Below are 27,785 nucleotides of genomic sequence, written 5' to 3'. Positions count from 1 at the left end.
CCAATGCCATGATAGCTGCAACATAACGAACCTTTACTCTGATCACTATCAAACGCTAATGACTCATGAGAATATCTGGCACTATTGCATGTAATAATGATGCTAGCCTTTACTGGATTCTTGGAATAGACTCCAGAGGGTTGAAGTTCCTGTTTTTTGTTAATTTTAGTACTTTGGTTGACGTGGATGTATAGTGTTGAGGTTCTCCACATTTATTTTCTCGCTAATAGAATAAAGTCGTGGATGGAATGTTCTGGTCCCACCCTTGTCAATTCCTGTGGCGGGCAAGACTGGAATATTCCGCCCAGCACCTCAATGTGCTTTAGCTGAAGAAATATCTCAGAGAAAAGAGCTGTGAGCTCACCCAGTAAAAATAATAAAAGAGAATGGGTATTTTAAGCATTGAAAATGGAAAGATGCTCATTCTGCAGTGACTTATTTTAGAATGATGTGTTATTCTTTAGAATTGGTTTAAGCAAGAACAATTCGTGGTTAGTGCACACTTTTCAAAGATGCACATGCAACTTAAAAGAGGCAGGACATCTTGCAATGGAGCTGATACATGAAAGCGTGGTGAGTCCAAGTAAACTTTGATAATTTATATTTTTAACATATTCTACTTGTGGATAGTTTGGATTTACAAAGTATTACAATTGCACCATGTTCATGATATAGAGGAATGTAAAATCAACACTTTCTGTGCCCTACAAGTTTGAAAATGGGCCAGATTTTTCCCCCTGTTCACGTCAGTGGGATTTTCCTATCCCGCTGCAGTGAACGGAGATTCAGCTTGTCACCAAAATCTCCGCCTTCACTGCAGCAGGAGTGTGGCATGAGTGGGTGGTAAGATCGTGCCAATGTCTCTTCCTAACTGTGCGTAATTCACAGATGAATTGATTTCAAACCCCTTCACTAGAAAATGTTTGCACCTGATTATAGAAATATGGAAACATAGAAGTTTGGAGCAGGAGGAAGCCATTTGGCCCTTCGAACCTGCTGCGCCATTCATCACAATGGCTGATCATCCAACTCAATAGCCTGATCCTGCTTTCTCCCCGTAACTTTTGATCCCGTTCACCCCAAGTGCTATATCTTGCCGCCTCTTAAATACATTCAATGTTCTTGCATCAAATACTTTCTGTTGTAATGAATTCCACAGGTTCACCACCCTTTGGGCGAAGAAATGTCCCCTCATCTCCGTTCTAAATGGTCTACCCTGTATCCTCAGACTCGCTCTGGATACCCCCACCATTGGGAACATCCTTCCTGCATCTACCTTGTCTAGTCCTGTTGGAATTTTATAAGTCGCTATGAGATCCCCCCCTCATTTATCTGAATTCCAGTGAAAACAATCCTAACCTAGTCAATTTCTCTTCATACATCATTCTCGCCATCCCTGGAGGCAACCTAGTAAACCTTCTCTGAGCTCCCTCAAGAGCAAAAATACCCATCCTCAGAAAAGAAGACCGAAACTGCATTCAAATGTATAGTCATTCAAATTCAACTGCAATGGATTGCCCACTGAACAGATGCTTTTGACGGACGTGCAATGTATCACTTTTTTTGCTAAATTCTGGAACATATAGTTGGGCCTTAATATATCTCATGATGTGGATGTGCTGACGTTGGACTGGGGTAAACACAGTAAAAAGTCTGACAACACCAGGTTTAAGTCCAACCGATTTATTTGATAGTAAACTCACTAGCTTTCGGGTTAGTCCCTTGACAAAGTCAAGTCCCTTCACCTGACGAAGGGACTAACCCGAAAGCTAGTGAGCGTACTATCAAATAAATCGGTTGGACTTAAACCTGGTGTTGTCAGACTTTTTACTTAATATATCTGACAGCATTACAGAGCTGGAGCTTCTGTTGTTTCTTCACTTACCTGTGAAAGCCAGGACCTGCATCCATTGGTGCATCTGTAATTACATCTCACTCAGGGAGTGGCTACTTGCTGACAAGTTTGTCCACTCCATACCCAGCCAGCTGTCCTACAATGACTTCCTTCAACTAGGAATGATGAGAAACAGATCACTGGTATCCTGAAGCAATGATTCACGTGACCAGTCATCTTGCAGGGCTTGTCAGAATATTGTTTATCTTCCACGGCTTGCCAGTGTGCCTCTCCTGATTGATGGTGGTCTGCTGAATCCTCCACAACCTTGACATCAGAATGGCACAGTCCATGATAGTGATCTCCTCAGAAGGAGGATTGAGGGGAGGAGGAGGAGGGATGGAGGGTGTGGCTGGCGATTCATTGCTTCTGATGGGTTGTCATCAGATCCCAGTTTCTCCCAAATAGATCTTTAGATCATTGTTGCTCAAGTATCCTCTTGACCACAATTCTGAAATAGAAGACACAACAAAGCAATCACTTCATACCAATGTTATTCAACAATACTTCCAATGATCCATGCAACTATGAATTAACTATTCATCTTCAGGATAGGTTGAGGGAGCTGGGACTCTTCCCCCTGGAGAGGCGTAGGTTGAGAGGCGACCTGATAGAGGTTTATAAAATGTTGAGAGGGATAGATAGGGTGGATTCTCAGAGGCTATTTCCCTGGGTTGAAATGGTCGCTACGAGAGGACACAGATTTAAGGTGCAAGGAAGCAAGTACAGAGGTGATGTTAGGGGTAAGTTTTTCACTCAGAGGGTGGTGAGTGAATGGAATCGGCTGCCGTCAGTGGTGGTGGAGGCGAACTTGCTGGGGTCTTTTAAAAGACTTCTGGATGAGTATATGGGATTTAATGGGATTGGGGGTTATAGATAGGTCTATGGATTGGTGGGTGTTGATGTGATCGGTGCAACTTGTGGGCCGAAGGGCCTGTTTGTGCTGTAGTGTTCTATGTCCTACGTTCTATGTTCATTCCCTTAAGTTCAGTGGTGTCTTTAACTGGTTTGACGCTCTGTGATGTGCTATCCAATGCAGATGGCTACAGGATCACTTTGGCAGGCTGGTGACTTTCAGGTGACCTTGCAAGATCTGAAAACTTCAGATGACTTTGCAAGATGCTTTCGACCAGCTCTGGGCTTTGGATTGCACTATCTTAGTATAGGAACCAACAGTCTCAGCTGGCCGACTGATAGGCAACAGCAGGGATACTGGCAGAATGACATGAATAATGTCATCCTGAGCAAGAAAGGCATGTTTTTGCAGTATGGAGCCACTGCCACTCATCAGGGTAAATGGCTCAGCAATCCAATAACCCACTGGAGGATAGATCGTTGGACTGTGCTGAAAACCACCAAGTTCCTTTCAGCACTGGTCTCCACATGATGGCAACAACCTGAACCTATATAGCATGAAGCTGAATTGGTATGCCATGTTACTGTGTCCTTAAGAAATATGTTTTAGTTTTTGTGCTGAGTGAATTAATCCCTTCTATTTTATTGGAGCTGCTTTGTCTGGATCCAGCTGCACTGTATTGTTACTGCAGCAATATAATTGATGCAGTGTTTGTTTTGATCTGATTTAATGCAGGGTTCTGCTGTTTTGTGTTTTCCCCTGGGATATTTCCGAGTGGAGCTTGATTGGATTGATTGACAGGTAAGTTCATATGACTGGGTACTGTTAGGTTTTCATAGAGAACTCAAGAGAGTCTGCTTTTGGGATTTTTAGAGAGAGGTTACTTTCTCTGTGTTGCTTGCTCTGTCTGAAGTGGAGATTAGAATCTGCCAAGACATAAGCCTTTTTTCTCTCAGGTTCTACTTTTTGGAGGTGGAGCTTTTTTTGGAAGTTGCTGCATGAGAATTAGAAGACACGTGTCTATTTGGATCATAGACAGAACTCTCAAAAGGCTGGAAATCCAGTGCCCATGTAAGCATCTTTCATGCTAACTGATTCTAAATAAGTGGTTCATGTCTATGGGGGATACTTGAAACAATAGAGGAAGTTGCTGTTAAGAATTATACTTTGTCATGATTAAGTACTTTAATTTGTAAAAGTTATACTAATTCTTTTTGTTATATTCTAACTGTGTTCTTAAATAAAGTTTGTTTTGATAAAAGCTTCTTAGTGGGTAATTTGAATCATACCTGGAGTGATATACTCACTAGTGAGTTATACTCAACCCTAATGCCAAAATCAAATGTAAAAGTTCAGGTCTAGGCTAACTTCATAAAACACCTCAGAGTTTCTGATCTGGTCTCAACAAGTATGATAACAAGAATGGATCTTATGACAGCCTGAGTTCCCATTGCAGCAATCAGGCATTAGGTTACTTCTGCCTGTATTGCAATGGCATTTGAAGCAATTGCCTACAGACTCGGTGTCAGGGCTGAGGCATGCAGTCATGGAGTAGACCATCTCTGTTCCCCGGAAATGATGGACTGAAAGCTTGGCATGATGCCCTATACCATGTTTCTTGACAATGGCAAGAGGCTATCAGGTAAGCCTTGCCAGTACACCCAGCATTTTGGTGTACATGGCCACCACCTATCTATGTATTCTTCCTCACTGGTGGCTTTGTCTGAGTGCACTGAAACAGAACTCATTGGGCTCCTCCCCCACTAGGGAGATGACATGAGGGCTATCCTTTCCCCTGGGCCTAGCTGAAACCCACTTGTACCTGGCAACTATCATATACGGATCTTGTCTTGATGACAGGCAGAGTCTCAGACTCTGAGCTGGTGGCTATGTGCGTCAGATCAAATGACTGTGCTTCATCCTCAGATTCTCCAGTTCTCCACCCTCAGGCACCACTGTCTGGCCTGGCAGGGAAAGCATAAATACACAACAGGGGGTTTTAGGATGTGGAACGATAAGTGGATGGAAAGGAAGAGGGGAAGGACTACGCCATCTGCGGCTTTATACGTCATGTCTGATTGTGGGGTGAGGCTGGAATTTAGAAGGTGCATAAGTCAGAATGGTGGGGCACTGAGAGAGATGGAGTGGTGAGAAAGGAAGACCTCTCAACTGCTCTCCCCCTCCTACCATCTGCCCTTCTCCCTCTGCCTCCAGTGGTATTGGGTGTGGTGCCTGCAGATGCAGGTAAAATCTTGGTGTTTTGCTAAAATTTCTGCAAGTTGGCTAATTAACTGGTTTAGTTAGCAGCCAACTCCTGGTCAGCAGATGGCCAGAAGTGGAATTTGAGAAGGTGCAAAGAGGTAGGAGTATACTGTATCCGACATACAGCCCACTTCTGGGAATATCCTGTGGCAGCTGGAAGATGTCAGCCTTTCCTCCCAACACCTTCTGTTGCTGTTTTACGAGCCCTCCCAGCCTGTCTCTAGAGGAATGACAAAATACAGCCCGTCATCTCTCACTCAACCAACATCATCTAAACAGACCAGATTAATTGGATAGCATCGCTGCCTGCGGGATCTTTCCGTGCGCGGAATGAATGCTCACTTGCTTACATTATGACCACTGCACTGCAAAGATATTTCTGAGGCAAATAATATTGTTATGATCTAAAGGGAAGACTTGGGAGAACAGCTTTTCTGTATATTCCCAATAAGGAGAAAAGTGAGCACTCACTAATGGAAACATAAATATCCTGAGGGCACAATTTTCTTGCTTCAGGCTAGGCAGGAGCACCACTTGCCTGCATAAGCAAGTCCTGACTGCTGTCAAGATGACCATTAAACTTTTATACAACCACTACCTTCAGATACCAACACTTATTGACTGGTTTAGTTTGATTAGAGCCAAAGTTTGTACTGCAATTAATTACATTCCCACAGCCCTGAACATCAGCAAAGCTGAGCTCTCTGGTCTGTGAACAAACTGGCAGCTGCACTCAACTTTAAACTGCTTTAATGTTGGGCCAGATCTTGCAGATTGGAGAATCTAATAATGTACGCTATTAAATATTTGCTAGCCTCCCTCATTTCTAAGTGTTTTTGCGCTGGAGTTTGCTAGAAATGTGAGCTTATAACAGAATGGTGCAGACAATGAAGGAACTGAGGCCTTGGTGAACAGTGGGATCAAAAGCATATCTCCTTAGTCAATGAGATTCAATGATTGACGAAGACACCAAGTAACAATGGAGGATGAGGGCAAATTAGAGCCAAAACAGGGACAGAAAGAGAAACAAAGTTTATTAATTCTTAAACTGCATTTTTATTAGTGTCACAAGTAGGCTTTTATTAACACTGCAATGAAGTTACTGTGAAAATCTCATAGTTGCCATCTGTTCAGGTATACGGAGAGAGAATTTTGCATGGCCAATGGATCTAACAGCACATCTTTCGGACTGTGGGAGGAAACCAGAGCACCCGGAGGAAACCCGCACAGACACAGGGAGAATGTGCAGACTCTGATCCAAGCCAGGAATTAAACCAATGTCCCCGACACTGTGAAGCAGCAGAGCCAACCACTGTGCCACCGTGCCGCCCCATAGAGAGAGAAATATAGAGAAGGAAAGAAATATTAGATTATGAGAGAAGAACTAAGTTGCAGAAAGTTGGGTAAGATATTTAAAAGAAGTAACAAAACTTAAACTGACATTGTGCCTTTTACATAATAAACATCCCAAGGTGACTCACCAGAGCATCATGAAACAAAAGAGAACACAAAACCACATAAGGTGATATTCAGTCAGAAGATCAAAGTTTAGTTAAAGAGGTAGGCTTTAAGGGGTAACTTCAAGGAGGAAAGGGAAGAGGAGAGAGGTGGTTAGCATTGCTGCCTCTCAGCGCCAGGGACCTGGGTTTAATTCTGGCCTCAGGCGACTATCTGTGTGGAGTCTGTACATTCTCCCTTTGTCTGCATGGGTTTCGTCCGGATGCTCTGGTTTCCTCCCACAGTCCAAAGACCTGCGGGTTAGGTGGATTGGCCATGTTAAATTCCCCCTTTGTGTCAGGGAGATTAGCCAGGTAAATAAGTGGGGTTGCAGAGAAAGGGCCTGAGTGTGATTGCTGTTAGTGCAGGCTCAGTGGGCCAAATGGCCTCTTTCTGCACTGCAGGGAATCAATGAGAGATAGAGAGGGAATCCCAGAGCTATGAGCCTTGGCAGTTGAAAGCACAGCAACCACTCGTGGAGCAATTGAAATTGAGGACATTTAAGAGGCCAGAGTGAGATGAACACAGATATCACAGGGCCTTGTACGGCTGGGAGGGACTACAGAGATAGGGAAGGTCAAGGCCATGAAGGAATTTGAAAACCAGGATGAGAGTTTTAAAATCAAGATATTGCTTGATCTGGAGCCAATATATGTTGACAAGCGCAAGAATGATGGGCAACTTGGACTTGGCATGAGTTAGCAGAGAATCATAAGAGTTTTGGATGATCTTTCATTGACAGAATATAGGACACCAGCCAGAAATGCATTGGAACAGTCAAGTCTGAAGGTAACAAAGGCATGATGAGAGCAGATGAAATGTGACAAGGGCAAAGTCGGACGATGTTACAGAGATGGAAATATTCAGGCTTGGTGATGACACAAACATAAATTTGGAAGTTCATCTCAGAGTCAAGTCTAACACTAAGCTTGTGAATTGATGGGTTTAGTCTGAGGCAGTTGCTGGGGAGTGGGATGGATTCGGTAGCGAGGGAACGAGTTTGAAATGGCGACCGAAAATGTTGTCTTCAGTCTTCTTAATATTTAATGGGAGATTTCTGTTCATCCAGTACTGGATGTTAGACAAGTAATCTGAAAGTCTAGCAACAATGGAGGAGTTGAAAGAGGTGCTGTTGAGGTCGAAATGGTTGTGATCAGCATACATGAGCAAAGTAATGCAGTCCCTTTGGATTATATCACTAAGGGGTGGCATGTTGATAGGAGGGGGCCCATTATATATCATTGGGTGTCACCAGGGATAATAAATGTGGGATCAGGAAGAGAATTTCAATGGACAGGATTTTTGCCCCCCTTCCCCTTTGCGGTGTGGTTTGCGGAGGCAGCTCACCACTGAACGGCAGTGGGACCTTCTGCTTCCACCACTGTCCTTTTTCCTGATGTTCGCACCCTCCACTGCCAGGGAACCTGCAAAGTATGTGGGGGAAGGGGGGTGTCACCATTGGCAGGACTGGCCAGAAAATCCCACCTGGTCTTTTCAAAATTTCTGGTCATTTGCGACATGTAAAGATAAGATTGAAACTTAAACTGTTCCTGCTCTGGGCCATTAGCAATTATTCAATTGTTAAAAAAGATCCTTATACTGATATATTAAGAATATTTTATTATGTAAGGTTCAACTCTCAAAGGATTGAATCCAAACAGTATAACAAATGCTTAGCACTGTTGGCTCACAGTGTCAGGGAACTGGGTTCAATTCCAGCCTCATGTCACTATCTGTATGGAGTTTGCATATTGTCCCCATGGGTTTCGTCTGGGTGCTCCAGTTTCCTTTCATGATCAAAAAATATGCGGGTCATGTTGATTGGCCATGTTAAATTGCCCCTTGATATCAGGGGGAATAGCAGACGAAATATGTGGGATTAAGGGGATAGGGCCTGGGTGGAATTGTTGTCAGTGCAGGCCTGATGAGGCCAATGGCTTCCTTCTGTACTGTTGGTATTCGTTGATTCTTCTATGATTCCAGCTTCTGGGAAAAAGATAAGATCCAAATGACCTGGGGAACTTTTTTTTTGTAAAACCTGTCATTCGAAAATGGAGTTTGTAAAGATTTTCTACCTGCACAAGATTCATGGGAAAAATCTTGATTCATTAAGCACAGCATGAGGTCTTAGCTGAACTATGTAGGTTTCCATGTCAGATAAAGTTATAAGTTTGATGGACAGTTCTTTTAACAAAATCCATTAAGTGGCAAAGTATGGTTTAAGATCAATGAGCTCTTGGCACCACAGTGGCTCTTTTGTAACTGAAGATGGGGGAACAGATGGGTCAGGAAGAGGATGGCATCCATATTGAAAAGTAGCAATTGCCAGAGACAGGACAGAAAGGTAAATTGGGAGGTGGGCAGGGGTGAAGTGACTGTAATTGGGTGGAGTGGGAGGTGGAACATGGATGAGAAACAACTTATCGAAACCTATAATATTTGACTATTGGTCACATTGAAATATCTTTCTCTTCCTGGCTTCACTTTCAGGTAAGGATATTGATAAAAACTTATAGGTTGAAGCCAAGTGCAGTTAATGCTGTTGCTGAGCAGCAGTAAAGCCCTCAGACAAGTGCAGTTATTTGCATATGCTAATGGACTGGTGTTGAATTTTTGCTACCAAGGATGGAAACAGAGGCTGGGCTTTTTTGGGGTCAGAATCTGCCCCCCGCCCCCACCCTCCCCCTACGCACACACCGGGGAAACTGTTTAATGTTAAATTCCTGAATTAATAGACTGGTCATTGGCATGGAGACAGACTTGCCATCTAGTTAAGGACAGTGGGCCGGCTGTTGAAGCTGGAGGTCCAGTCAGAGGCTTTTCAGCCACAAGGGAGCACCTGGCTCAATGACCAGGTAAGTAACTGGGAGGGTGCCTCACCAAGGAGGTGCCTCTTAGCCACCTCTTTATATAACACACAGATAAAGCAGCTAGACCATCATCGTAGAGTCTTAGGATGGAGGGAAGCCCGACTACAGGGAGATCCTTGACTGTACACCCCCCACCCCCAGGGCAGGCAGGGTGGTCCTATAAACTTGCCTAAGAGTGCTGGAAACCTAGCCTAGTATTGGCCACCTGTCCCCAGCAGCTGACCTGCCGCTCTATTAGCTTGGGAAACTGGAAGACGAGTAGAAAATCCCAGTCCCCCACCCCCCTCAGCCACTAAGTCCCCCTAATAGAATAATAGAATCTCTACAGTGCAGAAGGAGACCATTTGGCCCATCGAGCCTGCTGCAGCAATAATCCCACCGGGCCCTATCTCTGTAACCCCATACATTTAGCCTACTAATCCCCCTGATACTGAAGGTCAACTTAGCATGGCCAATCAATCTAATCCGCACATCTTTGGAGTGTTCAAGTTTATTTATTAGTGTCACAAGTAGGCTTACATTAACACTGCAATGAAGGTACTGTGAAAAATCCCCGAGTCACCCTCTATCACCTGTTTGGGTACGCTGGGGGAGGATTTAGCATGGCCAATGTGCACCCAACCAGAACATCTTTCGGATGGTGGGAGGAGACAGGAGCACCCAGAAGAAACCCATGCAGACATGAAGGGAACATGCAGACGCCACACAAGACGACTACCCGAGGCTGGAATTGAACCCTGTGAGGCAGTAGTGCTAACCACTGAGCCACTATGCCATCCTAAATAATAAGGTTCCTAATGAGCCTAATTGCCTGCCTGCCTCGTAGGGGAGGAGGACAATCCCAGTTCCTGAAATTGCCATCTCCTAAATAGCCAGCACCAAGAATGGTGAGTGAGCTGATATGCTGACCGTTACTGGAATTTTCCGACTCCATCTGTCTTTATTTCTGACTTTAGTGAAGCTTGAGAATGCAGCCCCTTTATTTCCAAATGGGCACCAGATGGCTCCATTTTGGCCTCTATCAATATGGGGGTGGTGGACCAATGAATCTCTTTCTAAAACATTTTCAAAATTTTTTATCCCTGCAGCTATGGAGGAAACCTTCCCTTCAAATTTATTTTCCTGGAATTTAGGTGGTCTATTCTGGGGGATGATTCCATGGAGTGTGAGGTAGGTGGTGAGGTGGGTGATTTTATGGCATGACCTCTCTGTCACAGCCACAGAGAGTTCTGACAGATAAGACTACTGGGGGGAAGGGGAGGTGGGGTATTGATTCTTGAGGGGTCCTCTTGACCCATGAGAATCACTTTTCAACCTCTTCAAGTGGCCATTTGGTGGACCAGTGATTAGGCCACCGAGGTCTAATTGCACAGGTGAAGCATGTTAAGGGCACCTATGAAAAGAGGGGTGATAAAACCTGTGTAAATAATGAAATAAGGCCCCTGCTTATTCTGGGTGAGATTGTTTCCCATTTACATAGAACATAGAAACCCTATAATGCAGAAGGAGGCCATTCAGCCCATTGAGTCTGCACCGACCACAATCCCACCCAGACTCTATGCTTGTAGTACCACCTATTTACCCTTTTTGTCCTCCCTGACATTAAGGATCAATTTAGCATGGTCAATCAACCTAAGTTGCCTATCTTTGGGCTGTGGGAGGAAACCAGAGCATCTGGAGGAAACCCATGCAGACATGGGGAGAACGTGCAAACTCCACACCGGCAGTGACCCAAGCTAAGACCCAAACCCAGGTCCCTGATGCTGTGAGGCAGCAGTGCTAACTACTGTGTCACCGTACCGTTCTAAGTAATAAGGCTCCGAATGAGCCTAATTCCCTGCCAAACTCATAGGAGGGGTTTAGTTTGAGGCTTATGGAAAAATAGAATCAGGTAGGCCTTAAGCAGGCAAAAAGTGAAAGATTGAAAAAAATAATTCGTCAATCACCTTGATTTTCAGCATGAACAAGGCAATACGACATATGAGAGCTGAATTATCAGAACAAACTGAATCAGCTGTACATTTACCTAGTTTAACTTGAGCACTTTTGGGATTTTCAACCTGGATCAGAAACCCAATGACCATTTTATTTCCAAATACCATCCTTATGTCATGTCTCCATCACGGGCTAGACAGTACCTTCTAAAGGCCCTAAATGGACAGGAGGCAAGCCCAGCAGCCAGTTAATGACGTTGACTGCTGCCAGGAGGCACATAATGCCTGATGAACACAACCCTCAAAGGCAGACGGCTGCCATGAAGGAGCCAGCCGCTGCATTGCAGAATGGAAGAAGAAGGATATCAGAGGCCTAGCAACCTCACCATGCAGGGAAATAGCTCACAGCCAACAAAAAAAGTACTGCACCTGATCTGAGACAATAAACCTTATTGCCAAAAATCACCTCTTGAAAAAATATTACTTTCCTCTTCTCATTGAATAGATGGCTATGCATTCATTTGCACCAGACAGTTCAGGTTTGGCAATGTGTGATTTGAAAGTCACCCTCTGGCCTTCCTCAGCCCATTAACAATCTCCTAAAGGAGTTTAACATTCAACTAATTGGAAATGAGATGGTTCCCATGACCCCAGCCCCTGCACTGGCTTTGAAAGCTCCACAGTGTCTTGGCGATGTCAGGACAGTGACTCACCATCTTAGTACAATAATTTCAAAGCATGCCCGCTCCCAGTCTAGCCCCCAAGGGTGATTGAAAATCTTGGCCAAGCAATTAATCTGAGGCTGTTGGTGACTATCTCAGTTATCAAATTCCAGGATGAAAAATTATCACCTTTTCTGCTGTTGTAACAGCTTGACACTGAATTTACTTTAGTTTCTGCATAAATCTGACACCAAATGGCTGGTGTAGCATAATTCACTTCTTGAATCAATACCTCTGTTTCACTTACCGTCACGTTGAGCATGATTTCATGTTGGGCTGACTCCAGTGTAACAGCTGGGGTTGGCACAAAGTGAAAGGAGTCTGGTGTATCACAACAGTGGCACCAATCCAATTCTCATTCCTAAGGCTGGTGAACCATTACCAGCAGCAAGTTCAACGTGTGCTCAGTGTTCCAGGTGTATGTTGAGGAAGTTGAATGAGTCGAATGGATTCTGCAACTTATTGCTCAACTGTGAATGTTCAAGGCAAATGGGATACTTTGGGAATTTGGTACGGAGTCTAGTTGTTGTCTTTCCAAATTTCCACATCCCGTGGTGACCTCATGAGTAAAGGAGCCACACTATGTCGGACCAAAGTGATATCAGCCAAAAAAAGTTTCAGTTGAATTTCTAGTCCAGCATCCTTGGACATAAACATACACAGTGGGGTTTAAAATTTGGGCTAAGTTGGAAATAGTGTCAAAGTTAACTTGCTAGAAAGGCAGCATTGTTTTGAGATTACATCATTCGCCTGAACTCAGTTTTGTTATTCTGCTGACGCCTAACGACAGCAGACTAGAGACTATGAAACATATATAACGGCTGAGCCAATAAGTAAGAATGAAAATATTTACACAAGTTTGTTCAAAGCAGCTAGCTTTGGGGCCTGACTCTGGGAGTTAACCTGCTTCTCAAGAGTTCGAAAAATCCATTGAATAAGAATGGAGATGGACCATTCTGTTCCAGTAAGTGTAGATTTTTACTTTAATAATTGAGAATGGGTAATGGAAAGAAGGCAAGTGCTTAACTTAGGCTGAAACAACTATCAATGTCAAACACCGAGAGAGTTCACAAAATCATTTGTATTTTTATGTGTACATTCGTGCAAAGCAACTGTAACAAAGACAAAATTACATCCTATAAACACAAACATTTAGAATCTGATATTGGACATTCCAGCAATTGGAAATTTTCAGAGAAATGTCTTCATTCAACATCTTCAATGCAGGATTTTATGCAAACTTAATTCTGTTCCACATTTGCCTGATTACAGCTTTGACCTGAGTTGATGATTTTCCATACACTCCGCAGTGCCCAAGCAGCATTTACAAAGAGCAAGTGATATAGAAAGCCCACTACTCTTAAAGACAGACTATCCCTCTTCAAGCAAAACTCTATTGAATCACAAGAGGTTGCTGCTGAACATTGCTAAACAATGGAAACACAACACTGGGTCAGAGTGAAAGGACTCCAGGGTCCATGAATGTGACAGTGTAGGCTGAAATGGTGGGGGTGCACAGAAGGAGAGAGACCATGACCGGAATTTTCTTCGTCACCCCAAAACTGTACAATCCCGCCCGATGTCAGTGGACCTTCTCATACTCCACCCCTCACCAGTTCTGATTCCTGTGGCAGGCGGGGCAATAAAACTCCAGCCAATGTTTTTTCTGAGGCCAGGTTGCCCTCAAGGACCCTCCTAAGAAGGATATAGGAGCAGGAAGCCAGGGAGGTTAACTCCCAGAGTCTGGCCCCAAAGGACCTGGCACTAATGCCAGATGTAGGGTAATGAACTCATGACAGTTGTCAAGGTCATGAAGACATCTTCACATGACATCTGCTCAATGCACCAAACCCTGCCATAACTCACTCAGCACCATTCCCTGGTACTCGGAATGTATGCCTAACACTCCATTTCATCCTCACAAACATTCCAATGAAACCAGTCTTACACCCAGAATTCCACTTATCTCAAACTATTGTCTGGTCTAATTGTAGAGGGCAGCACGGTGGCACAGTGGTTAGCACTGCTGCCTCACAATGCCAGAGACCTAGATTCAATTCTGGCCTCGGGTCACTGTCTGTGTGGAGTTTGTACATTCTCCCCATGTCTGTGTGGGTTTGCTCCAGTTTCCTCCCACAGTTCAAAGATGTGCAGGTTAGCTTGATTAGCCATGCTAAATTAAGGGGGATTAGCAGGGTAAGTATAAGGGGTGGCAGGAATAGGATCTGTTCTTTGCCTGAACTCTCTGGAATAGTTGGTTTCCTGTATCATGGGGCCAGTTGCGACAGAGAATGTGGTATTCAGCACTCCTGAGAATATTGAGGGTGATGGTCCGGTACTGACTTATGCTGCTTCTCAATCCTAGCTCTCCCTCATTTCCTTCGTCCTGTTGTCTGGCATGATGAGCAAGCTGTGGGTGTTGTGACCATGTGACCTCATGCCTTGCACCCTGTGCTTGCCCACCTGCCTACACCCCCCGATTGCCTGCTTTCAGATACTTAATGGATTGAGATCTACCCAGCTATATCACACCCTGGAGCAGCCAGCAACTAGCTCAGATATTGGCATTGTATGTATCCATCAGAAGTCAGTATAGAGTTCGGTTCTGCACATGATGATTTACTGGGTGTGCCGAAGTTGGGTGAGGGGGAAGGAATTTTTTTGTGCCAGCTTCTCTGAGGGCAATGGTCATTGACAAGTTCTGCCACAGGGGACTCAGACAAATGGTGAGACATATAGGAGAATACTGGTGAGGATGCACAATGAGACGCTGAGTGCATTGGCTGAACTGCCGGTCAAACTCTTAATACTGCCAAGGAATGTGAAGGAATCCAGCTGCAACTTGGCAAAGGACATTAAGCAGAACTTCCCCTCTTTGCAACCTTTGCTCTATCTCCTTGTCGTGCTGCAGACGCAGAGGCACCTCAAGCGACTTGTCTCAACCTCTATGTGGTCAGGTCACCAAATCCTCTGCCCTGGCCAGGAGGGTTTAAAGCAACACTGCCCCCTATACCCAGAAACTCTTTGCAACACTTCTAAAGACATGCCAGCATACCTCTGGAGAATTTGCATTTGCATGAGTTATTCTAAACCACTTTAACCATGAGTTGCGGCCTGGACTTTGTAAAGTGGTTGCTGGGCCCCTCTTGCGGGTGAATACATGTTCTTTGGTGAGTGCCAAGCAATTATGTTGAAAGGGCACATGTGGTGTAAGACTGCAAGGGTCAAATCAGCTGATTGCGATAAGTGACGCCGTGGCAGCACTGTTTGGGAGATTTGTGGGGCATGCAGGGAATGTGTGCACAAGTGCCTCACTTAGAATGGGGTACTTCTCCAAATGAGGGCTATAGAACTATCCCCATGGCACTACAGATCTGAATTTCATATCCAGCAATCTTTGGCAATTCCAATGAACACAACTGCAGTAGACAGCTGTTTAATATTTGACACCTATTGGGTTATCTATCTCAGTAAGGCACTGGGGATGGTTACTTGCTAAAACAGAAATGTTACGTAGGTTTTTGGTATGCAGGTAAGGAGCTTTCCTCAAACTTGAAGGTTAGAACGTTGCTGAGGCACTCAGGAAACAGCTGCTAATAACCTTGACCTGTGCTGACCACAAAGTGCTTAATTCTATCGCAGAATTGAGAAAGGAAATGTCTTTCCTTCCCAGCAATGTCATCTTTTGCTTTGATCAGCACAATTCTCGAGAATGTTGTTTAAAGCAAATCAAAGTGGGAAAGTGCAACAGGCATGGATTTTCCTTTGGGTGAAGAAATATCGGGATTGGAGAATCTGAAGTGAACCAATGCTACGCACGATTTTTTTGTCACATTTCTTGTAACAGAGAAGGAAAAGCTGTTAGCCATTACCAACCAATCAAGCACAAACAAGTCATTCTAACTGCGTATATATAATTGTAGAGGCCATATTTTCAATTTTATCATGTGCAATTTTGGGCATCCTATCAGCAAAATAACATCAGTACCCTGGGGTGAATTCAGAGAAGAGTAACAAGAATAAACCTGGCCCCGCAGGCTTAAATTGCACAATGCAATATTAGAAACAAAACACACAAAATATAATTTAAAGCAACTCCTTTAAGTTGACTGCAACCGCTGAACGAAAGTTATTTTTACAAAAGGAGGACGTCTGCTGAGAGCAATGTCTGTTCGCCCCATCCCCCCAACACTTGCTATCGTGTTGATAGCTAGACTACAGATTTCATAAGCATATTGAATCCCTTGGGATGCCTTCAGCCATGTAAGCCCCCAACTCTGGAATTTCCTCCCTACAATTCATTCAACCCTACTTCTTTGAGACACTCCATAAAATCTACCTCTTTGACCAAGCTTCTAGTTATTCATCCTAACATCTCCTTTGCCTCAGTGTTATTTTTTTTTGTCTGTGGAACACATTACTGCATTAAAGGTATCACATAAATGTTTAACTAAATTTTTGTGCTTTCAATGTTACATATGGGCTAATATGTGCACGCTTAGCAATTAACTTGTAATCAGTGAACTGCATGGAAAGCGCATAAATTCTGCTAATGCCTTCAAGGGCAGAAAGTAATATATTACCAGATGAATGCAAATCGGATAGAATAATTGAATCAATTCTATTTTCAGGTAAAATAATAGAGGCAAGAAGTTCAGCAAGGTATTAAAAGAAGTACAAAAATTAATCTTATACAGTATATGATTTTATTTTGCAAACAAGAAAATAACATGCAGTTATTTTCTGCACGAAACATGGGACAAGATTTTATCTCATTCAGAACACATTCACTTAAGCAGAATTAAAATGAGTCACACCAAATTTTGCGAGTGTAATATATAATGATAGTACAGTGAAATGCAACAGCCAATTTGGACATAGCAAGGACACATAAATAGCCATTACATAGATGATCAGATTCTCTGTTTAGATGTTGTTTGATGCCTAAATGTTAGTCAGAATACTAGGAGGACTCCCCTAGTCATAAGACCATAAGATCTAGGAGCAGAGGTAGGCAATTCCGATCATCGAATCTGCTCTGCCATTCAATGAGATCATGACTGGAGCAGCATGGTGGTGCAGTGGTTAGTACTGCCACCTCACAAGGCTAGGGACCCAGGTTCAATTCCTGCCTCGGGTTACTGGCAGTGTGAGTTTGCACTTTCTCCTCATGTCTGCAAGAGCTTCCTCCGGATGCTTCGGTTTCCTCCCACAGTCCAAAGATGTGCGGCTTAGATTGATTGGCCATTCTAATTTGACCCTACTGTCGGGAGAATTAGCAGGGTAAATGAGGGTTACAGGAATAGGGCCTATGTGGGACTGTGGTTGGTATAGACTTGATAGGCCAAATGGCCTTCTTCTGTATGGATTCTATGACTGATCTGATATGATAATCTGCATCTCCACTTTCCTGCTTAATCCCCATAGTTCTTGATTCCCTTATCTGTCTATCTCAGCTCGTCATGGGATCTGTTACGTCTACCTGAGGGGGCAGGTGGCACCTTTGATTTAAGATCTCATCTGAAAAGCAGCATCTCCAATTATCCAAAACCAAAGTGGCATCTTAGATTACGTACTCAAGTCACTGGAGGGGAGATCGGACTCACAGCCCAACAAAGCACTATTACTGGCCTGAAGTTATACCGAATAGTGGTGGTTTTAATAGGAAACTTAAGATGTGAGAAAACTTGCAGGTCATATGGCGCAATTTCCTTTTGAAGTGCCAACAATGTCTTCTTGATAGATAAGGAATGCTGAACTATCCAGATAGCCTAGTAATTTGCTTTTGACAAATGACATTAGTTGAGACAGGATAATTGGGTGATATGAAACTGGCATATGATTTGTTTCTTCAAAGTACATGTGACTTCATTAACTTGGAATCAAAGATTCATTGGCACTTTGTCCTAGGCACATATCTGAGACAGCCTTTCCATTGTTCAAGAGAGGCAGATGCAATCTCAGGGGCACCAAAATCTTCCTTGGAACATTGTAATGGCCCCTGCAGGTACTGCTTTTCATCACAGAATGTTTTTCTGATGATCTGGTAAGCTTCTCATAGAATCCCTACAGGGCAGAAGGAGGCCATTCGGTCCATCAAGCCTGCACTGGCAACTATCCCACCCAGGCTCTACCTTGCAATATTTACCCTACTAACCCCTTGACATTAAGGCGTGAATTAGCCAATCCACCTAACTTGCATATCTTTGGACACATGGGAGGAAACCAGAGCAACCAAAGAGGACCCACACAGACTCGGAGAGAATGTGCAAACCCCACAAGACAGTCACCCAAGGCCGGAATTGAACGCAGGTCCCTGGCGTTGTGTAAGCAGAGGTGCTAACCACTGTTCCACCGTGCCATCCAGTAAATAGCAGAGCGATATAAATTGGAGGATTCACCATTTGATCCATGCTTTATCCTGAGGTATTTAAACTCACTCAGCCAACAGGAGGCAGATTACAACTAGTTTTGGCACTCTTGTTAGGGAAAGGGAAGTTGGGGGAGTCTCCAACTCATGATCACTGTCTTGATCAATTGTCTGGGGGTGACAGATACGGCTGAGAGTTGTCAAAGAAAATAAAGAATAGTACAGCCCTTTGGTCCACCAAGTTTGGGCCGACATAGATGCCTCTCTAATCTAATATTTTCTTGTCTTTATGTGGTCCATATCCCTCTATTCTCTGCCTATTCATGTATCTATCCAGATGACTTTTGAACGTTATTATAGAATTTGCTTCCACCACCTCCTCTGGCAGCACTTTCCAGACATTCACCACCCTCTGTGTGAAAAACTTGCCCCTTACATCTCTTTTAAACTTTTTCCCTCTCACATGCAACCTATGTCCCTGAGTAATTGACCCTTCGACCCTGGAAAAAGACTCTGACTATTCATTCTATCTAAGCTTGTCATAATCTTGGAAAGCTTTATCAGGTCCCCCCTCATCCTCTGATTCTCCAATGAAAACAATCCAAGTTTGTTCAACTTTTCTTCATAGTCCATATCCTCCAAACCAGGCAACATCCTGGTAAATCTCTTCTGTACTTTTTCCAGTTACATCAACATCTTTCCAGTAGTTCCCCTTACCGCCTTTTGTTTCTGTCCTCATTTTACTTTCCTCTGATTTCTTGCATCAGTTCCCATCCCTCTGCCATATTAATTTAATCCCTCCCCTACAGCACTAGCAAACACTCCCCCTCGGACATTCGTTCCAGTCCTGCCCAGGTGCAGACAGTCTGATTTGTACTGGTCCCACCTCCCCCAGAATGACTTCCAATGTCCCAGGAATTTGAATCCCTGTCTCTTGCACCGTCCCTCAAGCCACATATTCACTTTAGCTATCCTGACACTCCTACTCTGACTCACACATGGCACTGGTAGCAATCCTGAGATAACGACCTTTGAAGTCCTACTTTTTAGTTTAACTCCTAACTCCCTAAATTCAGTTTGTAGGACCTCATTCTTTTTTTACCTATATTGTTGATGCCTACATACACCATAACAACTGGCTATTCACTCTCCCGCTCCAGACTGCCCTGCAGCTGTTCCAAGGCATCCTTGACCCTTGCAACAGGGAGGCAACATATCATTCTGGAGGTTCATTTGCATCTGTGGAAATGCCTGTCTATTCTCTCTAAAATCGAATTCTCTATCACTATAGCTTTGCCTCTCTTTTCCCTGCCCCCCTGTGCAACTATGGTGCCATGAACCTGGTTGCTGCCACTGTCCTCTGATGAGCCATCTCCCCAAAATGGTATGTCTGTTTTGGAGGGAGATGACCACAAGGGACCCTGCACTGCCTTCCTGCTCTTCCTCTGTCTGGTGGCAACCCATTCCCTGTCTCCCTCAGTAATTTTTATCTGCGGTGTGACCAACTCACTGAATACGCTATCCAAACTGCCTCAGCATTGTGAAAGCTGCAAAGTAAGTCCATCCACAGCTGTCAAGTAGTCTGCAGGGGCTGCAGATGGACACACTTCTTGCACGTGAAGGAGCCAGGGACACCAGGAGGGTCCCTGAATTCCCACGCCACACAGAAGAGGAGCATGACATCTGGGATCTCCTGCCATGACTTAACCCTTAAGTTAACTTACAACAACCGTTACCATGCCAAGAGAAAAAAAAGAGGGAAAAAAGAAAAGGAGAACGACTTACCAGTCACCAACCAATCACTTACCTGCTGGTTGTGGCATCACAATTCGATTTCTTTCTACCTCTCATTTGCCCTCAAATCCCCATTGCAGGTCTGCCCCTCCACTCCTCTCAAAGGCGAGCATCTCTTCCCCCTCAGCACCAAATTCCCATTCAGCTCCAAATTTCCCAGATCACCGGTCAGCTGCGTCCATTTGTCTCACATTCTGACCTGTAACGTCAAGTTTGTGATGGTTCCATGTGTAAATGACTTGATGACACCAATTGCCAAGATTTTGTGGCAATGGCAGTCATTTGGATAAGATAGTAGATGGAAACCAGTGGCTACAGAACCATTTCCCAGTTAAAAAGTGGTTTTCAGGAATGCAGTGGGGCGGGGGGGAGGTTTTTTAAATGCTTAAAGGCATGTACACTATAGGTGTAACCAGCTTGTTCTCATTTGCAGACTGGATCCTTTGTGGAAGAAAATAACTACAAAATGAACATGGCTAGTTCATGTCCAAGACTGGAGGAATGTTTCCCCCACATGGTAATGGACATGTGTACAATCTCCCAGCAAAGCCAGATATTAGAGATATACTATGTTATTCCTTGGGGGCAGTAAAATTGGATTAGAAAGATGCTTAAGGGTTATGGGAATAAGTAAAGAATTTACTCCATGCGTACTCCCAATTTGTGAAGTGCATGGAAATGTCATCCGCCGTGACACTAGTGTTTGGACATTCTGAAATTTTGACAGATTACAGCAAACACCGCAGGGCCGAGTGTGTGAAAAACTCAGAAGGACAAACAGAACAGCAGTGGGAACATTTCCATTTATCTTTTTTTTTTGAAAGCCGGCTTCAAATTGTTGTAACACAACTTGGGAGTAACCCAGTCAGTTAAAATTGGCTCGATCTCATGCTCCTGATCACTATGCAGTGACCCCTGCTGGAAATACACATACGCACAGACATTGGACGAGCGTGGACACTCGTTTTACTAGCATATTTCCCAGATGAGTATCCAACTGCTTACGGTAAATGATCGAATAGAATCACGAAGGGAAGTACCAGAGGGCAGCGCTGCCCGTCAAACTCCAGCTCAACGTGGGGATCTCACCTCCAAGAAACTTGGGGGAAAAATTGCATTTGAATAACAATCCCAGAATATGATTTATTTGAGAGCGAGCTGTTTTTTTTTCTCTCTTTTGCATCTGTTATCCAACATATGTGATGCACTTTGTTATTACGGGGTCTTCTGCTAACTTACTGTAATGCATCTGCCTATTGCTTTTTAAGTGCATTGACTGATGGCTGATTAATCTGCAGAATGGGGTCTGACAGATTTGGTTGAAAGACAACTGTTGCCTGCTGTCACTTTAAGAACGCACGGTCGAAAGTGTGTTGCTCTTAGATGCTTCGCGTTCGTGAATATATGTGGTCTGGGTCTAAAAAAGCCTTGAGCATTTCCTGTCAGTGAATGTAAAAGATAATTCTGGGCACTATTGCCATTGGGAATTCCTTCTCCTTCTGTTTCATAAGTCATTTTGCTGGGTACTTCCCCGCCAGCAAATCAAGAAGGTTCCACGGCCAACTTTTTAAAGCTGGACTAAACATCAGCAATAATTTAGTTTGAGAACTGGGGTAGAATATTGTAACTCACACGTAAATTATTAAACTAATTGGCCTTTGATGATTCTGGCAGAAATTATTACTGCTGATTTTTAATGGCTAGTCAGACACTTGAAGAGGCAGTAATTTTATCATGTGTATGTATTGACAGAGGAGACAAATATTGCCACTACTGTTAAATCCACTCAAATGCTATGGGCAAAATGAATTTCTCGGCTATGTACACACTAAGATAGAAGAATTAAAATAGATGGGATGGGACACAAGTATCGCAACACGCGGCAGTACAATGCAACAAAATAAAATGGTTATTTCAGAGAAATGCTTAACTGTTGGGACAGATACGGTTCATTTGACTTCAACATCTTTCCGCGTTCCTTGAAGGCATCTATTCTCATTCTGTTTACCTAACTGACTGCCAACTGCATCCTTAAGGCAATTGTTACAATCATTTTTAGTTTGAAGAAATGACATGTCGTCTCAGCTATTGTGTGGTTATTACAGGGCGCTCACAGCTCCGCCATTATGACTAAACAAAACCGAATGGCTCAGTACATCACAAGAAATGTGTAACAGCATTGAGAGAGAGGGGGGAGAAAAATTCTTATTGAGTTGCTTATGGAGCCAAAGAAAGCGAACCATGTGCCGCTATAGCTTCGCTGTAGTTAGTATAATTAAGACCAGCTGTTATTGCTTTACTTTCTGGATTTCGTCCAACATCACCCCAGCAGACATGAATACATGGAACCTGGACTCAAACAGGGAGGTTTGTATATAAAGTCTGACAGTCATTTTTCCTCAAGCGACAATCCATGAATCAAGCTGGGTCCAGCAGTAATAGTTCCACACCAGCAGTAAACCGGCAAGAACAGCCAGAACAAGAAAGGAATGCCCATAATTTGTTCCACTCTTAACTCTTTGAGTGCAAGATGTTTTTGTTGCAGTTCATTTTTTGACTCCAATATTCTCTCCTCTTGTGCAATTCACTCAATGCCAACAGCTTTTCTGCATGTGTGATCTGAGTGCTGACAAGATATGCTGAAGTTATGAGCGAGGTAGTGGCACAGTGGTTAGCATTGCTGCCTCACAACGCCAGGGATCTGGGTTTGATTCCTGGCTTGGGTCACTGTCTGTGTGGAGTCTGCATGTTCTCACTGTGTCTGCGCGGGTTCCCTCCATGTGGTTTCCTCCCACAGTTCAAGAGATGTGCTGGTTAGGTGCATTGGCCATGCTAAACTCTCCTTCAGTGTATCTGAACAGGGGCTGGAGTGTGGTGACCAGGGGATCTCCGCAGTAACTTCACTGCAGTATTAATGTAAGCCTACTTTTGACTAATAATATTGGATTGAAATTACAGTGAATTCCTGTCTGTCTTTGCTTAATGTATGATCAAAGAGCAGGAGTAGGCCATTCAGTCCCTCAAGTCTTCTCTGGTGTTTAATAAAATCATGGCTGATCTGATTGTAACCTCAGATATTCATCCTGTCTACTCCTGATCAATTATCACTCCCTTGCTTCCCAAATATTTATGCACCTCTGCCTTAAACACATTCAACGACTCTATTTTCATGTATGCCAACCATTCCATAGACCAGGGATACGAGCCTTCTGTATTAATCAGTTCCGCAGAACATGATGCACTTCGATCTGAGCCATTGAGGATCATGATTGAAATGTTCATTCCACAATTAAACGTTAATGGTGTACATTATCACTGCATCAGTTCTGCTATCCAGAGAAAAGTAGGGAATAGAGTCAGCAGAGTAGAATGTAAGAAAATTAAAGAAGCAAAAATAAAGAAACAAAATGGTATTAAGACCAGTTGAGATCCAGGAGTGACTTGTACTTCATTGCAGAGTTAATGCTATTGACCAAACCAAGGCTAAAAAAGTAAGAGCCTGAGGCTTAGTGGGTGGAAGGAATCTTCACTGTCTCGACCTTCTCCAGCTAAAAGTGGGACAGTTGTCACCGATCATCTGCCACTCTGGGATTGGTGGAAACAGTGGAGGAATTTGAGAAATATGGTGGGATTTTATGATTCATCTTCCCAACAAAATTTACATATGGTGGGAGGAGAAGGCAGAGTTATGATAAGAGAAGAAAAGATTGGAGTTTTTTTTAAGTTCATCCATTGCTCGCAGGACCAGAATGTATTGCTCTTCCCTAATTGCTCTTGTACTGAATGGCCTGCTAACTCATTTAAAAGCCAATGTTATACTATGGGTTTGGAGTCAGATGTTGGCCAGACCAGGCAAGGATGGCAGATTTCCTCCCCTAAATGGTGCAACAATGGTTTCATGGTTATCACTAGATTTCTAATTACAGATTTTTATTGGATTCAAATTTTACTATCTGCCATAATGGGACTTGAACTCTGGTTTTCAAAGCAATACCCTGGGTCTCTGGGTCTCTAGGTTACTAATCCAGTGATAATTTTATTTATTTAGCTAATGCAAAGTCCCTAAGCCAAGCAGTTTCTTCAGGTGCTGCTGTATTGAGTGTGTATAGGCTTCCACTGAGTGGATTGGACACCCTTTTATGATGTGGTGAATGGTTTATTCTTTCCCTCTGGTACATAGGGGGCTGGTACTAATGCCCCATCTGTGGAGGTTGGCCAAGCACAGACTGTGGCTGGCCCTGACCCTGTAGAGGGTGGACTCCTCTTTCCTTGGAAGGTTGAAACCAGGCAGATGTTTAGGTTGGGTCTGAGACCAGGTACTTGTTTGCCATGTCCAGTGATTCCAAATCATTTGTTTAAGTGGAATTTGCATTGAAGTCCTCTGTTGGAGGATCTTTCCAAATTGGCTTCTTGATGGGAATTGTACCTTGGGTGGGCTGAATAAATCAGCATGAGGTGGCTGGTGGGGGACATTGCAAACTTCTTTTTATCATTTTGTGCTAACTGTTTCACACTGTTACTATACAGTAGCAACACAAGTGGTATTTTCCACTATCAGGACCCTGCAAAAAGCCAAAAAGACATTCTGCCTATCGCACAAATGAGAACCCTATCAATTTCAGCTTTAAATTTTCAATTGACCTAGTCTCAGTAGCTTTTTGAGTGAGAGTGTTCCACTCTCTTTTTTCTAAATACAGAAAAACAACAAGTTTATTTCATTCAAAGTATATCACAATTTGAAGATGAAACTAACTGGCAATGATGGAATGTGGATTAAAAGAAATTTCTGACTACCAAGTCCTCATCTATATTGGGGTCTCTGTGAATACCATGGGAAGCTTCTGCTTTGATAGAGAGAGTAGTAACCTCAAGAAAGGGATCTTGATTTTGATCTGCCATAACTAGAATGTCTGGGCTTGTCTGCACAAATGTTAATGCAAGCAGATTCTCCCTCTTGAGAACCAAATTTTGGACCATCATGCTTCTGTACTCCATAATCCATGTCCTCTTTACGGAGAAATTCAACCACTCCGGCCCCTTCTCCCAGAACATCTGCATAGCAGATCACCGGCCTCTTGCATGTGATCCTTCAAATCCTGCCAGCTGCCACAGGAAGGTAGTCTAGAGACAATGATCCTGAAATCTGATCTGCAGGTAGTTGGTCCTGGCCTTCCTCTAGATCCACTTCTGACTCTGCCAACTCCACCCGTAAATGAGAGATTCCATATTCATAACCATTTCTTCCATAGACTGTATCTTGTGCACCTTTTAGGTCCTCAAACTTCACTCCCATTTATGCAAAGCACTCCTTCTTGATAAATCCTTCAACAGCCTAGATCTAATTACAAAGAACAAAGATCAGTGCTGCACAGGAAAAGGCCCTTCGGCCCTTCTAGGTACATTTACGTATCTAGACCGACCTCTTATATGCCCCTATTCCCGGTTTGTTTATATGTCTATCAAGATAAGTCTTAAATGCAGCTAACATAACTGCCTCAACGCCTCACTTGGCTGTGTATTGCAGGTCCCCACCACCCTCTGTGTAAAAAACTTCCTCCACACAATTGTAAGATTATGTTCACTGGTTCTGGACTCCCTTCACCAGAACAAATAGCTTCTCTCCATTGACTCTATGAAATCCTTTTAAAAGTATTTGGATGAGCACTTGGCATGTCATAACACTCAAGGCTATGGGCCAAGTGCTGGTAAATGGGATTAGATGGGAGGTTAGGTGTCTCTCGCATGTCGGTGCAGACTCGATGGGCCGAGAGGCCTCGTCTGCACTTTATTAATCAATGATTTAATCATTGTAAATATCCCAGTTAGATCATCCACTAATCCTCTTTCCCTAAGGAAATTTTAGCTATTGGTATCTCAGCTCCAGACTGGGTAAATCTCCATGTCCCTATCCCAGTATGAATTTGCACATTCAGGAGAGGAGGAAGTAAAATTAAGATTTTTTTTTAAATTGTGAAAAAAATAGTAAAATATAAGAAGCATTTAATCAATATGACGTTTATGGGAAAGCAATAGAATCTAGCATTCTTATAGCCAAGAGCACTGCCAAGGTTATGAGGACGTTCTGTGCCTCCCTTGGGCATGCCACTATTGAAAAACATTAGAAGGCTTTACGATTTGAATAAGTCAGCAAGTTCACACAGATTTGACCGATTTCTCCTAACCACATTATTTCCTGTAAATATAAATATAGATACAGTCGACGCAACAAGCCAGAAGCAAAATAACAATAAATTATACATAACCAAGTACATTATGGACATCACATAACAGCTATGGTTAGTAGGTCACATTGGGATGGATCACAATCCAAACACTAGAAACAATTGTATATTCAGACATCACACCTGAAAATAGCAAAGGAATTGCTGGTAGTGGGTTGGAACCATCTGGAGAAGAATCCTGTGTGAAAATGTTCTAATTATTGTAAACAAGTGGGTGGCCAGAGGTGTTGATAGCATGGGCATGAGCCAAAGCAAAGCCGAGTAGAGTGAGAAGCAACTTTTCAGCTTAAACCCAAATTCACCTCTATAAAGGACAGGGTACAAAATAAATTCACTGAAGGATCCCCATTCCCCATTAAATCACTCCACTGTTCTTTGAGATGGTGTGAACTTTGGATATAAGTTGTAAAATCCTGTTTAACAACTAGAAAATAGTGCAGTTTTTTATAGTTTACTGTGTATGTATTAAAAACACAAACGTGTGCATTCAGCTGCAACATGTATTGCACTGGCAGCTGTTTTCAAACACCAGCCTTTACTTCTAATGGATATCTATTTTTGTCTAAAATTAGTGACTAGTTATGCAAATGGTTAAAAATGTTATCGGCATAAGGCTGTTTCCTTCATTTTGTTTCAACGTGCAGGGACATGGATACTGGAGCAAACTAAATGTTTTTTTTTAAGTCGATACGTATCGATTCCACATTTCCTTTGAGCATTGTACGAAGCTATAAAATATAATGAGCTGAAGAAAGTACAGCGGCTGATGGAAAAAGTCACAGGCCCTGTTATTTGATATTGAACACGCAGTGACCCTGTGGTGAAAATAACTTTCAGATACTGTAATTGTGTCTGTCCAAAGTGTAAACTACAGTTGGTGGGTAAACATTTGAAAAGCTCGTTAGGTGGTTTTAAATATATTTCTTCTTTATTTTTAGACACTTTTTCTTTTCGTTTACTTTATCTCCTTAAATTAAATGCCTCTCACTAAGATTACTGTACTTTCTATTGGGATATCAGACAAGTAATGAGAAGATGTGGAGTTCTGAGCTTAACCCTTCGCACCGAGAAGTGCTTCCTAGTTCCAAATTTTCCCACTGTATGTTCGATGGAAGTACAGCCTGAGAGACTGACGGGTAGGAATTTTACTGTTTCCCACCGACCCCCCCCGCCCCCACCACCATGGGGATCATGCAGGTGGGGGGTGGGGGGAGGCAAACATGCAAAGCTTTGTTGACCCCACACGGGATTTTCCGGTTTTGGGGTGAGCGTGGCCAGAAAATGCCACCCTGAGATTTTTGATTTGATTTGTTATTGTCAAATGTATTGAGATGCAGTGAAAAG

General features: G+C 43.3%; 1 pseudogene; it reads right to left on the bottom strand.

Annotated features, from left to right (window-relative positions):
• Positions 1 to 25,000: 25,000 nt before the first annotated feature.
• Positions 25,001 to 25,492, bottom strand: LOC145342038 (serine/arginine-rich splicing factor 9 pseudogene; annotated as a pseudogene).
• Positions 25,493 to 27,785: the final 2,293 nt, after the last annotated feature.

This window comes from Carcharhinus amblyrhynchos, chromosome 1 (assembly GCF_965287045.1).
Source record: "Carcharhinus amblyrhynchos chromosome 1, sCarAmb.v2.hapA, whole genome shotgun sequence".
In the NCBI taxonomy this organism is placed as follows: domain Eukaryota; kingdom Metazoa; phylum Chordata; class Chondrichthyes; order Carcharhiniformes; family Carcharhinidae; genus Carcharhinus; species Carcharhinus amblyrhynchos.
The sequence above is the reverse complement of the archived record's forward strand: the minus strand, read 5'-3'. Positions and strand labels throughout refer to the sequence as shown.